At 35.2% G+C, this 16883-nt stretch overlaps 1 pseudogene; it reads left to right on the top strand.

The window, feature by feature from the left end:
* Positions 1-5282: 5282 nt before the first annotated feature.
* LOC116207600 lies at positions 5283-14033 on the top strand (annotated as a pseudogene).
* Positions 14034-16883: the final 2850 nt, after the last annotated feature.

Genomic DNA, 16883 nt, shown 5'->3' with positions numbered 1-16883 from the left:
TTTCATGCACTCCCGAAACCATGAATCTATTCACACAGTAACGACATAATTAATGTAAATATCTTCTTTTCTCTAACAATTAGAAGTCTCACGTTACGATTAAACACCAATTAGCAAGGATTTTTTTTTTTGGCATACAAAGCATATGAAAAGCAATTATTATTATCAAGTTCGAAAAACAAAACCGTTTTCTAATGAAAGCACACAATGATTAAAAAAAAAAATGGTGGACAAGTTGAGCCTAATTGGGCCCTAAATACATCAATCTATCCATATATAAAGTAATTTAGACAAGAAAAATGGTGTAATGCAGTCACGCATGCTATGACCAGACCAAGAGAGTTCGATTTTCATGGTAGCATACATATCCATTTATTAGTTATTAGCATTTCTATTTTCTTTATATTATATCCATGGATCTCACTTGTAATAAAAGGAAAAAAGAAAAAGGTAATTCAGACTATTGCAGTGATCAAAACTTCTTAATGAGCCAACCCGACTCAATATTTGTTTTCCTTAAAAAGGGTTTCGGGTTCGAGTCTTGTGAGTGGAAAAAATTTACATTATGAAATTTTTTTTTCTTAATGAGCCGACCCACTTCAATTTAGATTAGTCGAGACTCTTTGGGTTTCTGGATATTAGGATACACACAGAAAAAAGTTATATAATCCAACTTATAAAGTATAACTAAAATCATAAAAGAAAGGAAATTAATTTCTAATAAATTTGAGAACGTAATTTACAGAACATCAACAGTTAAACAGTGTCAAGTTACAATTCCATTAGATATTTATAAATATATTTTACAAAAAACTAGCTAAAATATATAAAAGCAAATGCCCATGCAACATGCCGGCAAGAAGACTGATTATAATATATAAAAGTCATCGAGAGCAATGTGGAAGCGCCATACTACTTGGCCAATTAATATCATCAACGAAGTTATGGTCATCCTTATCAATTATATTAAAAAATTGCTACACATGAGAAAATAAAAAAAAAAATCTTTCCCATTCACGAATAAATATTATATTAAAAAATCTCTCAATAAATTAAGAACTTTCTCCATAAATATTAAATAAATAAATTTTATTAATTTTGTTAGACATGCGCAGGCATGCATTCGGTGCTGTTTAATGCTTAAACTTCAGTTAAGAAGAATTGAGTGCCCTATAAATTTTCGTCCCTATTCTTTCTCATTATCAGCGGCTTCGTCAATTAACTGTTGATACTATCTTGCTCATAAGGGGGGGAAGGAAAAAAAAGGAAAAAGTGTTGATGCTTGGATGTCGTTGTGTCATCTATTGAAAATTTGAGTAAATTATTTATATCTTTTTCGTGCAACTTATTTATTATTGAATAAACTAATCGACTGCTGAGCAGATAATCTGAATCGAAGTAAATAACTTGTACATTGCACATAAAAGCTCATCTTTTATTGAAAATATAAAAAAAAATTAAACCAATACAAAGATATAATAAATGAAGTTGCCAGTATTTAGCTATATTGACAAAAAATATAATATCATATGTTTTATGAATTTGTAATATATTTTAACGATTTTTAAAGAGATTGTAAATTATTTAGATTTATGAAATATTGAATATTAATAAAAAAAATAACCAACAAGGAACTAATAATTTGTAAGAAGACCATATATATTGAAGGGCAAAATAAAAATTATGTAAAGTTCCAAGAAATACAGCAATGAGTTTGTATATTTAATAGATTATAGATTAGTTGAAGTATTTCATTCTGCTAGGACATGGATTCCTCTTATAACTGGAAAAGATTAGTTATGGTATACTTATGTATGATCATAAATATACGCTTTAAATGGATGGATGCTCTTATAAATATACACCATTTATTATTTATAACTTAAAAATTAGATAACGTTGAGATTAAGATGATATCACCGGTTCCATATAATCAGGGTGTCATTTAATCAAGGGAAAATTCTATAATCCTTATATAGCATTTACCGTTAGATCCGAGATGCAACGTAGTTCAACGGTTGTGAATCATGTCTCTTTGCAACATGGAGTCTTTTCTTTTGTTTGTTTGTTTTTTTTTTTTTGCTTCACGTGCAACTTGGTATTTGGAAAAGGGCCTAACTAACCTAGTTTGAACTTGGTTGGCCATTGAGGGATAAAACTCTTTTAAGTCATAAATTTTCTTCATTCAATGACTCGAAACCTTACATAAAAGGAATAAGTACAAACAGCTTAAGTCAACTCATGTCGGCAACACCGTGTCAAATTAAAACCGGGTAATATCTTAAATTTGCCACATGATCATAACCTCAAAAACTGTGAGATTTATAGTTATTTTTTTCCGATTATAAGAGAAATTTATGGGTATAATACAATAAAAAAAATTTAATAATTAATTAATGGACACGTATACTCACAGAATTTTGAGAAATTTATGGGTCTAATACAATAAAAAAACTCTTTAAGAGAATTTTCATCGTATACAATTATCCTCATAAATTGTTGTTTTTCCTTCATAGAAAATGCAATTATTTTTCTGTGTAAATTTTGATATCCTGAAATCCAGTGGGGCCCCGACTAATCTAGTTGAGCCGGGATGGCCCATTACAGGGTAAAGTTCTCCAATCACGAATTTTCTGCGTTCAGATGGACTCGAACCCGAGACTTTACTTAAGCGGAACAAGTGTCGAACTGCTTGAATCAACCCATATTGGTTTCAACTATTTTTCTACCAAAAAGTAAAATGCAATTATTCCTTACCATTTAATAACAATCCGAGGCCATAACTTAAAAATGTATTGCCATTATTGAATATATTGCTACCTAAAAATTTCATGCACTCCCGAAACCATGAATCTATTCATACAGTAACGACATAATTAATGTAAATATCTTATTTTCTCTAACAATTAGAAGTCTCACGTTACGATTAAACACCAATTTGCAAGGATTTTTTTTTTGGCATACAAAGCATATGAAAAGCAATTATTATTATCAAGTTCGAAAAAAAAACCGTTTTCTAATGAAAGCACACAATGATTATTAAAAAAATGGTGGACAAGTTGAGCCTAATTGGGCCCTAAATACATCAATCTATCCATAAATTAAGTAATTTAGTCGAGAAAAATGGTGTAATGCAGTCACGCATGCTATGATCAGACCAAGAGAGTTCGATTCTCATGGTAGAATATGTATCCTTTATTAGTTATTAGCATTTCTATTTTCATTATACTATATCCATGGACACATATAACAAAAGGAAAAAAGAAAAAAAAGTAATTCAGACTATTGTAGCGATCAAAACCTTAATGAGTCAACCCGACTCAATATTTGTTTTCCTTAAAAAGGGTTTTGGGTTCGAGTCTTGTGAGTGAAAAAAATTCACATTATGAAAATTTTATCTCTTAGTGAGCCGACCCACTTCAATTTAAATTAGTCGAGACTCTTTGGGTTTCCGGATATTAGGATACACACAGAAAAAAGTTATACAATCCAACTTCTAATAAATTCGTGAATGTAATTTACAGAGCATCAACAGTTAAGCTGCGTCAAGTTACCATTCCATTGGATATTTCTAAATATATTTTACAAAAAACTAGCTACAATAGATAAAAGCAAATGCCCATGCAACACGCCGGCAAGAAGACTAGTTATAATATATAAAAGTCATCAAGAGCAATGTCGAAGCGCCACACTACTCGGCCAATTAATATCATCAACGAAGTTATGGTCATACTTATCAATTATATTTAAAAAAATTGCTACAAATGAGAAAAAAAATCTTTCCCATTCACGAATAAATATTATATTAAAAAATCTTTTAATAAATTAAGAATTTTCTCCATAAATATTAAATAAATAAATTTTATTAATTTTATTAGACATGCGCAGGCATGCATTCGGTGCTGTTTAATGCTTAACTTTAGTTAAGAAGAATTGAGTGCCCTATAAATTTTCGACCGATTATTTCTCATTGTCAGCGGCTTCTTCAATGAACTGTTGATACCATCTTGCTCATAAGGGGAAAAAAAAGTGTTGATGCTTGGATGTCGTTGTGTCATCTATTGAAAAATCGAGTAAATTATTTATATCTTTTTCGTGCAACTTATTTATTATTGAATAAACTAATCGACTGCTGAGTAGATAATCTGAATCGATGTAAATAACTAGTGTAATTCCATGTACATTGCACATGAAAGCTCATCTTTTATTGAAAATATAAAAAAGTAAACCAATACAAAGATATAATAAATGAAGTTGCCAGTATTTAGCTATATTGAAAAAAATGTAATATCATATGTTTTATGAATTTGTAATATATTTTAATGATTTTTAAACAGATTGCAAATTGTTTAGATTTATGAAATATTGAATATTTCTTGAAAAATAACCAACAAGGAACTAATAATTTGTAAGAATGCCATATATATTGAAGGGCAAAATAGAAATTATGTAAAGTCTCGAGAAATACAACAATGAGTTTGTATATTTAATAGATAATAGATTAGTTGAAGTATTTTATTTTATTAGTTCATGAATCTCTCTTGTAACTGGAAAAGATTAGTTACGATATACTTATGTATGATTTATATGGATGGATGCTCTTATAAATATACACCATTTATTATTTATAACTTAAAAATAAGATAATGTTGAGATTAAGATGATATCACCGGATCCATATAATCAGTGTGTCATTTAATCAAGGGAAAATTCTTTAATCCTTATATAGCCTTTACCGTTAGATCCGAGATGCAACGCAGTTCAACGGTTGTGAATCATGTCTCTTTGGAACATTGAGTCTTTTCTTTTTCTTTTTCTGTTTTTTGCTTGACGTGCAACTTGACATTCAGAAAAGGGCCCAACTAATCCAATTTGAACTTGATCGGCTATTAAAGGGTAAAACTCTTTAAGTCATAGATTTTCTTATTCAATGACTCGAAACCTTACATAAAGGGAATAAGTAGAAACAACTTAAGTCAACTCATGTCGGCAACACCGTGTCAAATAAAACCTGGTAATATCTAAAATTTGCCACATGATTATAACCTCAAAAACAGTGAGATTTATAGTTTATATGCATGTTTTTTTTCTAATTATAAAGAAAATTCATGAATATAGTACAATAGAAAATTTTAATATTTAATTAATGGACACATATAGTCACAGAACGAGAATTTGACTACTAAATAGAGTACGAGCCTACGCCCTCTTCTCAGTTATATATGTATTTTGTTTTTTTGGTTGAAATATATGTATTTTCAATCCTTTACGTAAACGTCAATTTTTTCCTCATTGCAGCATAAATCCTCTCTCCTCTTCTTCTGGAGCTGCTCTGCTCCGAGGGATCGATCAGTGCATACAGGCCATCAATGGCTTCCTCTCAGTCTCTGCTCTTCAACTCCATCATCCACTCTTCCCCTCTACCTCTCTTACGGACCCGCCTCCTGATTCCCCCAACCAAACAACGCCCATCAGACCTCTGCCTCCCACCTTACAGCGTCCCCTGCTCCTTCAGGAAGAGAGGCAGGAAGCAGCTTCAGCCCGTCGTGCCCGCGTCACTGGCAATGGCAGGTCCTGCAGTGGAGGTGACAACCTCCGATGACAGCCCCATGAGGAAGCCGCGGGTCCTCGTGGTGGGGGGTGGGATCGGGGGGGCTGGCCTTCGCCCTGGCGGCAAAGAGAAAGGGGTTCGAGGTGGTCGTGTTCGAGAAGGACACGAGCACCAGTAGAGGGGAAGGTCATTCTCAGTACAGAGGACCCATCCAGATACAGAGCAACGCGCTGGCTACTCTCGAGGCTATCGACATGGACGCTGCCGAGGAGGTCATGAGGGCCGGGTGTATTACCGGTAACAGGATACATGGTCTCGTCGATGGCGTTTCGGGTACTTGGTAAGTCGTAGCACGGCAATACCCTTTCGTGCAAAGTTTTACCATTTTTCGACACGTTGAATTAATTTTGAGAGTCTCAGGAAGGAAAGGAAGTGATGTTAATTTAGCCGGGTACATATCAGGTACAACAAATTTGATATGTTCACTCCGGCTGCGGAGAGGGGGCTTCCCGTCACTCGAATTATTAGCCGAATGGCACTGCAGCGCATCCTCGCCCACCACGTCGGGGATGATGTGATCTTACTTGACAGTAAGGTGGTTGATTTTGACGACGATGGCAGCAAGGTCAATAATAACATGCTCCTACAAATGATTTTATCCTTAATAAAAATTATTAACTTCTATTCATTCATTTATTTATTTTGTTTCATTGACTTATCGTTCTATTTTTTAAGGTAACCGTCACGCTTGCAAATGGACGGCAGTTTGAAGGCGATCTTCTGGTTGGTCCAGATGGCATCTGGTCGACGGTGACTATGATAATTTTTTCTTTCCTTTTTTTTTCCCTTCAATTATAAAGGATGCCTGCTAGACTAAGACAAAAAAATAAAAAAAAAATTAAACATGTGTTTCACTGCATCAATTTTATTTTATTTTTTATCTTATAAAATATTCCAAATAAGAAACAAAAGATTCAACGAAGAACCGGTATATGGAGGAAGAGAGAAGCAGTGGGTCCCGCCTTGGTTCTCTCCGGTTCAGTTCAGCATACTGATACAGCAATGGTTTTTTTTTTTTTCCTTCTGTTTTCGGTGGATTAGTTTCTTTTCTTTGTCCTAATAAATTTAAACATGTCTAAATAAGTCAATTTTCAGATATTTTTCTGGGAAAAAAATTATGATACTTATTTTTATAAATTTCCTGGAACTCTTATAAATTTCAGAAAATTATATATTATTACATTTTCAAATGCCTTTTGACCCATTCTTTTGATTTAGTTTTTCCAATTTCTTGAAAATTTTCAATTTTATTCCGGTATTTTTATGTTTTGAATTTTATATTTTAAAATTTTAAAAATGCATATATAAATTTCTTTTTCTGGCTGCAACATATAAATTTCTATTGAGAATGATTCTTTGTTAATTTTATAAAATTAAAATATACCAATTTAAATATGTTACTGTTAATTTATTTTAATAATTTAATTTCCAAAATTTTATATTTTTGTACAAGTTTAAATTTGATTTGTTTTTAAGTGGCTTGTAATCAAATTAAATAAAAAAATTAAGTGTATTAATGGCTTTTAGAGTTTTTGTAGAGTTTTATGATTTAAATTTGAAGTTGAAGCTGAAATTCTCCCTCTATATTTATTCAAAGTCGATGCATTTTGTTCTTTAATACTTTTTCATATTACCAACGGACTTTTAGTTGGCATTAAGACTTTTACTCCTTGATTGGTGAAACTATATCATCCCAATTTCAACTAGTACGACCTAATAAAAAAGTTTGGGTTTAAATTTGTACTGCTACATAATTGATCTCTCGTGATGGTCCCTTTTCCTACAAAATTGATCAAAACTTCCCTCATTTTCTAATTTCTACTAATATAAAGTCATAAGTCCTATATCGTCTCACTTTCACCTTCTAAAATATATTCTTAATAAATAAACTTAATTTAAAACATCATTAACTTAAAATTATATTATTTTAACCATATTTTCTTTCTTCCACTCCCCCATTCTCACCTTTTCGATAATTTTATGTAATAGTGACAAATTGGAATTATATTGAAAAATTTTCTATAATAACTACTGATTAGATTCACTTTCCTTTCCACTATTATTTTCCCCATTTTTGCTTTCATTCTCAATTCTTCAACCCCGTTTTCGGTTACAAAGGAGGCCCAATACCTAATATAATGAAAGAAAAATCTTAAATAACTAATAAAAAGGTACGAGTAGTCTTACTAGGTGTCGAACCAATAATCTCTAAGTCAAGAGGTGAGAGTATGCGTAACTACGCTACACCCTTTTTTATCTCAATTCCTCCATGCTTTTTATCAAGCTAATAATTTTTGTAGGAAATTTTTTTTCCTTCTTCTTTGCGATTTTTTTTCCCTAAAGTCGTGTGCATGTACAAAGTACCTATTTGAACACTCTCTTCCCTCTCCTCAATTCACGCCCTTTTTCTTTCTTTTTCTCCCTTCACCCCGCCCGCGTTCTCTCCTCCTCTGTTAGTGTTTTTTCCTTTTATATATTATTTTTTTCTCTAAATTTTTAAAGAAATTAGACTAACTACTCTGAATCAAATCATTCCTTAAAAAATATATGATAAAAATAGATTTAATTGCACACAATATGTGCAATATGTGCGAATCTATATATAATATTATAATATAAAGCATAGTTGTGGTGGTCCTAGATAGATGGTTTCGGAATGCTCAGTTTCTAAAGGAAATTTTTTGAGTTTTTTTAAAAAAACATTTTTAAAGTTTTAAAAATGTATAGATATGGATTTGTGAGACCAATAATTATTTTATCATTTTTAGCTCTCTTTAAAAACAAAATTTTAAATTAAATATAGATTTGTAGAACTAGTTGTCATTTTCTTGATATTTGGAGCTTTTTTAGAAAATGAAAATTTTAATTTGTAATTTTTAAACATATATATGGATTTGTGTCACGCATCATTATTTTTTAGATTTCGAGCTCTTTTTAGAAAATGAATTTTTTTACTTGTTCATAACATATAAATATAGATTTATTGAATTATCCGTAATTTTCTTGATTTTTGACTTTTTAAAAATATAATTTTTTTATGAAAAGACCCAGGTAAAATAAAAATCACGCAAGATCATATTTGCTTTTTAAAAAAATCAGGTCATATTTTTCATAGATATGATGGGTTATAAATTTACTTTTTCAAAAAGCAAATAAAATAAAATCATTGTTTATGGATATATAGATATTTTATGTTATATATCTATCACATCTATATATATAGCACATATATTTTATATATATCACACACATATATATAACACATACGGTCCTTCTTTGTAATAACCGAAAAAAGAAATGACCAAAAAGGAAAAGTATATAACGTTTTTTATCGTGTAACACATATATATCTAATATATATATTTTTATTGACCGTAAATTATGATTTAAAATTTTTTTAAATGCACATATAATGTATAATAAAATTGATAAAAAATAAAAATAGATCACATTCGATCTCGTGAAATGCACATGGTCTACAATTACTTTATATAATAATATGATGAAAGGATACAAAGGTTAACATTTTACGTTTTAAAACCTGGGTTGTGTTTTTTTATGAACATATCAACACCGTACAATCAGTGGCGGCTGTCCATTAGGCCCAAAAGGCCATAGCGTTAGGCCCTTGAAAATTATAGGCCTCCAAGAACGTAGGCTCATTACTTAATATTATATTTATTTTATTATTTTTCCTATTAACTAATAAATGATTCTAATTAATTCCTTTGATTAATCTTACCGATAAAATTCCTTCGACTAATTGAACATAGTTAGGCAGAAAAAAGGACGTGCTCATAAAAAAAAAACAGCAGAAAAACACATGCACGCATCTTCTTGTTAAACAAATTGAGACATTTAAGGAACGGTTTACTTTCATTAATTGGCAAAAGAAAAAAGGTTAATTAACAATTATACATGCAACCAAACGTAGGTTGGTTCAAGTGATTCGACGTTTGTTCTGCTTAAGTAATGTCTCGGGTTCGAGTCATTGTGAATGCAGAAAATTTACGCTGGAAAAACTTTACCCTTAGTGGGCCAATCCAATTCGATTGAATTAGTCGGGGCCCAATTGGACTTCCGAATACCAAGGTTCACACCGAAAAAAACAATTATACATGCAAATCTTCAATTAAGTAACAACGCCCATGCCTTCTTCAATTAATGCCAAAGGTCATCTGTGCATTCTTACTAAGACCAAATCCAACGGTCTCTTTATAAAATCCAACATTGTCAATTTATTTTTCACTCTTATTTCGTGATTGTTAGTAGCAATAAAGAAAGAAGAAATTGTAAAGAATCATTCTTGAGGAGAATCAATACATCAGTGGTACAATCTCGAAGCAATATCTTTTTCAATATTCAAGTGAATCATCAATTTCCACGCCCATGTTCTCTTATTCTGACCTTCTATTTTAAAAGTCATAGTAAAATATTTTAATTTTAAGTAAATTGCATGTGTTTCGATAAATTACACTTATTTTGATAAATTAGTTGGCGTAAATTACTTAATTTTCTTAATAAATTACTTACATTTGAAGTAAATTGTACGGAGTTCGAAGAGTTTTTACTTATTTTATTAGTAAATTACATGAATTTTATAGGAGATTTACTTAAACTTCTAGTAAAATATTTGAGTGCACCATGCCACCAATTTTGGTGATTGTACCTTAGAATATCCCTCGAATTGGAACATTTCTTGAAAATATTATTAAAAAGAAAAAAAAAGCTGGTTTCTCCAAATGGAGGGTTAAGAGAATTAAAATAAATAAGTAAATTTTGAGGGTATCCAAATTGGATTTTTTTTTAAATAAAAGTAAAATATTTCATGTCTCCGAAATGGCTACGTTCTCCTCAATTTGTTTCAGTTAAAAATTATATTTTAACTTTAGGAAATATTCAAAAAAAATAAGAATGAGAAAATAAAGAATTTCCTGTGGCCATTCCTTTGTTTCTCATTGTGAAGGTGCGGAGGAAGTTATTTGGACCGAAGGAGGCCGAATACTCAGGCTACACTTGTTATACTGGTATCACGGATTTCATACCTGCTGATATCGAAACTGTTGCGTAAGTGATCCGATGTTTCTTCCGTTGGTCATTGTTTTTGTCGATGATTATCTTCCAGCTTTTTGACATAGGGCCATAGGAAGTGTCAACTGTTATTTGGTGTGCAGATTCCGAGTATTTCTCGGACACAAACGATACTTCGGATCTACTGAGGTTGGCGAAGGGAAGATACAGTGGTATGCATTCCACAAGGAACCGCCTGGTGGCACTGATAGTCTTTCCGGTAGGATATATCTACTGATCTTATCAGTACATGGAGCTTGATCGGTCCATTTTATTTGGCATTGATTATGTCACATTGTGCTTGTTTCCTTCCCGCATGACATTCCCAGGGAAAAAGGAGAGGCTGCTGAAGATTTTTGATGGTTGGTGTGACAACGTGATTGATCTGATACTTGCGACAGACGAAGATGAAATTCTCCGACGTGATATTTATGATCTTACACCTGTTTTTACATGGGGGAGAGGTCACGTAACTCTGCTCGGGGATTTTGTTCATGCTGTGCAGCCGAATTTGGGCCAAGGAGGGTGTCTGGCCATCGAGGTATCTTATCTTTCTCTCCTGCACCATTTTTAATTGCTTATTGCTTAATGAAAAACTGAAAATCCAAGGCATACGCTTCAGATCAGATAAAAGGACGTTGCTAACTTATTCCTCTTGTTTAAATTTGTCTCGCTCTGTTTTCTTGCTTCTTTTGCAGGATAGTTACCTACTCGCAATGGAGCTCGCGCAAGCCTGGAAAGATAGTGTTGAGTCGGGAAAACCCCTTGATGTCGTTTCATCTCTGAGGCGGTACAAGAACAACTTGACCATGCCTAGCTAGGGGAATTGGCCAGAATAGAAGAGACTTGAATTTTATTCCAACACGTCGATTTAAATCCTGAACTTTGTCTTTCATTTCTCAGAGCAAGGCGGTTCAGAGTGGCCATCATTCATGGGATAGCGAGAATGTCTTCAACCATGTTATCGAGTTACAGTGCCTATCTAGGTGAAGGACTCGGTCCACTTTCGGTAAACACATGCTATATCTTAAAAAGTACTAAAGTTTAGTGTCACCCACATGGAGCTGTACTGCAACCAGGGTAACGGAGGAGGATATGAATTTTCTTTGCAGTTCTTGACAAAGTTTCGGATCCGACATCCCGTAATGGTCGGAGGGAGATTCCTTGCTGATATAGCAATGCCTCTTATCGTAAGTTGGGTATTAGGTGGCTATAGGTTAGTTTTCAAGAACCGTTTTATCTTGGATTTACTGGGAGAATGTTCCATATTTGTCTTTGGATTTTATATTTGAGAAAACGAGGTGAAACCTCGCGTGTTGGATTCAGTAAGGCAATCTTTCTATTATGATCTTGATGATGTTTAACAGGGGGAAAAAAAAAAGCCGGTGTACTGAGAACAGCTTTATTTTCATACTGATCATGAACAGAGCCAATTCCCGGCAGTCCTATTTTATTTGTTTCGAAGAGCTATATGATCGAGTTGCCACTTTCATATGTTCTTGAACTGAATGTTGAAAGCATAATTTTCATTTGACAGCTCGAAGCTCGAGGGCAGGCCGCTTTGTTGTAGGCTCTCAGACAAAGTATGTTCATGTTTGTGACTATTTAAATCTCTCTTGGTTAAGTCTCAAAAAAATTAATAAATAAATAAATAACCACAGCATCCGGTAGCTGATAAAATGATTTCTGGAATGAAGGCAAATGACCAACTGAGAAGATGGTTCGAGGATGATGGTGCCCTCAAGCGCGCTATTAATGGGGAGTAAGTCCCTGAATCCTATTCCTTAATTTTGTGTTTTTCTTCTTAGATGGATACTCCTACCTTCTGGAATTTATCTTTGTGTTATGATGTGTTTAGATGGATTCTCATACATTCCGGAAATGAGACTAGTTTGCAGCAGCCTATCGAATTAAGTTGGGATGAAGGCAAAGATTACATCATTGGGTATGGAATCTCATAAATTCACTTGCTGCTACACAAATTAGTGCCTCTATTTATTCATGGACTTTTCTTAAAACATGCAGGAGTGTTGTAAACAATGATCTAGGGGTTGTTCCAGTTATGATATCTCTGCCTCAGGTGATAATTTTATTCTGTTCCCATGTCTTGTTGTCAATCATCGACGAGGCTGGCCATTTCTTCTATCACGTCTGGTTCCTGTCCATCTGAGATAAATGTCCGATATGTCAAAGTTTTTACTGAGACTTAAAATAACTGATTAGTCTTCGAAACAGGTTGGTTTTAGGTGTGATTTGCGTTCATAGTTTTATTGGGTTTTGGTTTTGTTATCGGCTTGTATCAGTTGCCAGTACTTTCTTTTACTCGTACTTCCAGAAAGTTGGATAACATGCAGAGTAGCAGGTCTCTCATCAGAGGTTTCACGAATGATTCACCTTCTCAGGTTTCAAATTTGCATGCCCGTATAAGCTACAAGGATGGTGCGTATTTCCTAACTGATCTTGGGAGCAAGCACGGAACCTGGATCACCGAGTAAGTACTCTTTCAAGGATAAAAAAGGTGTTAAGCACAATTCGCTTTGTGCTTATCACTTGGAATGTGAGATCTTTAACTGCTATAACTTGGCAGCAATGAGGGGAGGCGGTACCGGATATCACCGAATGCCCCAACCCGATTCCGTCCATCGTATGTTATCGAGTTTGGATCTGACAAAAGGGTAAACCCTTGTATCGCATTCATTTATGGGGGACCTATAAACTATCTGGTCCTCTCTTTTCCTAATTAAACTTGAAATTTATTTGCATGCAGGCAATTTTTCGGGTTAAAGTGATAAGATCTCCGGTTAAAACTTAGGAAACTGGAACAAGAGGAGGATTTCACCAGACACTACAAGAGAACAGTGAAATTCATTTGTAAGACACAGTTTTCTTGTAGTGAGACAGCATAGAACGATTGATTAATTGGTCCATGATTTGTACCGAGACCGATTCATTGCAACAAGAAGCACTGAGACACAGCTGCAGATGATTATGTTTAAATACAGGGATTAATTAATTTTAAGTCTTACATGATTCTCACTCAATTGACATATCGGTGTATCAATATTGTTCAATTTGCTTATGCTCGATTTTCAGACTTTTGTTCACTGATGGTGAAGACTCGGGATCTCACAATGCTAATTAGCAAGCACGGTCAGGTCGGGAAGCATTCTATACCAGACTTGAGACAGTGAGGTGCCTCGTCCAAATTTTACATCAGAAAAAGGTATATAAAATTCAAAGCCTAAGAACAGTGCTATAAATTTTTGACGTCGTTTTCCTCTTGCCCGATGAACTCAGCGTTGTTCAGGCGTATCATCAAGATGCCTGGATACGATGAAGGCCAAGAGCTCAATTCACCTCGTGTAAAACAAATGAGCTCAGGAATCGGCCTCATCGATGCAGGCCTGGTTTGGCAAAGCTGAGAAGGACCTGACCTGGCCTGGCCTGGCCTGGCCTATTGTTCCATATCCGAGCACTCGTGAAGGAATGCACCTTCATACGTAATGAAAGGATAATTCATTCCTGCACACCGACTAAAAGGTAAGTGGACAAGATCAATAGGGACCGTTAATTCTTGTGGATCCCATGGAAAAGTAGTGGGTTCCATCGGCCATCAATAGTTCAGATTATTAGCGATAATATCATATGACCTCGGTGAAAGAACAGGAAAAACGCGCATGCGGAAACAACCGAGAGGCAGATGGGTCGTGACAAAAAAATAATTGAGGTTGCAACCAACTTCCTGCAGATCAAATAAACAAGAATTTTATCTTGTCAGAGAGTGAAGACACTTGGGGACTGGACTATATTTGATGCTGGCCGTCAATCATCTTATTCCAATCAGGCCCTTATCTGTTCTCACACCAGATCTCTGAGCAACCCATCCACCAAATATACCATCAGTAATGACTCAAACATCAGTTCCGAGACGGCAAAATTGATACCGAATCGGCGACTAAGAATGGACTGCTGCGTCGGTTAATATACAGCGATCAGAAACTTTCCTGGTTAGCTCTAAGCGATCCTTGGAAAATTCAGTCGCAAACCCATTACGGAGCCGAGTACCCGTTCGACTGTGTCGAGAGAGTCAAGCATGGAGACAGGGAAATTGAAGGACTGTGGGACAGGGATACAGCAATAATGTCTCAATGATCCAAAACAAGCTCCCCCTTAATGTCAACGAGAGGTCACCGTTCCAAACGCTTTGACAGTGTCCCCTCAATCAGTTTTCAGTTTCAGCTTACTTTGGGTCATTTCTCGGACATCCCCCCTCAGTCCCCCCAACAAATCGGTCTGGACCCGAAGAAACAACAGAGTTTTCAAAATTCGATGGAGCCAAGTTTCTGAAATGGCGGGAGTGAGCCTTAGGGTATTCGCGAATGATGCCGTATTAGGAAAGACTTCACGGACAAATCTTGATAAAAGTCGAAAGGCTTCATGGCATTAGAGAGTGATAGTAAGTCCCAGACATGGCGCGGGACACGGGCGTAGGTACTTTTTCCAAAACGAGAAATGTTCGCCTTGTAAGGGCCCTCTCTAGGTCGACATGGGTCGGACACCCTTTATGGATCTCCATTTACCACCACCATTGTTGTCCCTGTCCCTAACCTTTTCTTGTTCGCTTTCATGTGCTAGTGAGTTAAGATTAAAGCAACGCTGGATTTCGAAAGAACGTTTTGTCATCTCTCTCTCCATCTCCTGTGTGTAAATGTAAGGACAGCCATGGACCTACCGCAGCTGAATCCATTTACTTCAGGCCATATTCTGTCTCAGAACCCGCAGACACCACACCCAAGGCTAGAACTCCTCCACTTCGTTCGTACCACAGACAGTATATGTGTTCAATCAAGACGCAACCGAACTGATCGATACAGTTTATCCTGCTTATTGAAAAACAAAAACATGATTATCCCCCCCCCCCCCCCCCCCCCCCCCCCCCCCCCCTCTCCTGTGGCTGGAGCCCGTGACGTGATGTTGATCGTCATAGTTACTCTCATTCAGTGACCATCGACCCAAGGAAAGAAACTAGCTATGGAACCAAGTAAAGGAATGGGATTTTGACATAACATTCTGGGGTCAGCAACGCCAAGCGACTCGGTGCTCAACGTAGAAGGAGATTAAAGCCAAGGCAACTCGAACTTCTGCCTTGCCAACTAAAGGGATTAGCGTTTGAAACTTCATGGAAGCGTATATTAAGTATTCTTCTTATGGAACTTGTCCCGCGTGCAGAACTTGCCCGACATGCGCAATTTTTTTAACAATATTTCTAATTGGCTGCTGGATATATAGATGATCATAGCGATTGAGTTACTGTGGCGCAATATAGATAACCGAAAAATGGGATTGGAACCAAGCAAAGAGACATATAAAATGGGAGTGGCTAGGGACGGACCACATGTACATGTACTGTATAGTATGTACAACCCTTCTTGGAAAAGAGAACACGTACAATCCGGGGAAGTCCCCCACCTGCCCAACGTTTGCTTCCCTCGACCATTTCTTCCCATGGAGACATTATCTCATGAACTTTTTCCCCTTTTCTGCTAATTATGTATGTTGTTATATGATTGCATTTGTTTTATTCCAAAACTGATAAAGAAGGTGAGAAACGGAATTATTGCAGATAACATCGCCCTCAATTCCCAATTAAGATATTTTTTGGATTCATTTCTTTTGAATAAAAGAGAGATTCTCGTACCTCTTTATTTCATATTTTCGTATCCTCTATTGGGTCTCATGAACCTTCTTTGATAGGAGAAAATGATTGATAAGAAATCATGGACATCTTATAGGCTCAACAAACGGCGTGTTTCTCCTTTGTTAATCGGAAACTGCATCGACCGACCTTAACTTAACTATCAACAATTTGGTTTGCTCAACAGCATGCTCATCATCTCGGAAATGGCCACAAATTAGTTCTCTCTCTCCTTTTCTTTCCCTCAGCAGAAACCGGTTTCCCACAGCCCAAACATCAAAGATCCTCGTTGCTCTGTCCCGGAGAGGAGAGGTTTCTGTGTCAGGCTTTTGTGCGGAAACCGATTTTCCTTTCGCGGTTTCCGAGGAAAACAATCACGTACTTCCCAGAAATCCCAATCCTGGATCTCAAAAGAAGAGAAACAAATTTCCTGAGACATTTGAGAGCAAACACAGCCACACCCGTGCAGCCGTGCTCGTGTTATCAAAATCAAACCCAGGATTCTCC

Source organism: Punica granatum, chromosome 5 (genome assembly GCF_007655135.1).
Source record: "Punica granatum isolate Tunisia-2019 chromosome 5, ASM765513v2, whole genome shotgun sequence".
Lineage (NCBI taxonomy): Eukaryota > Viridiplantae > Streptophyta > Magnoliopsida > Myrtales > Lythraceae > Punica > Punica granatum.
This window is presented reverse-complemented; position numbering and strand designations above follow the sequence as displayed.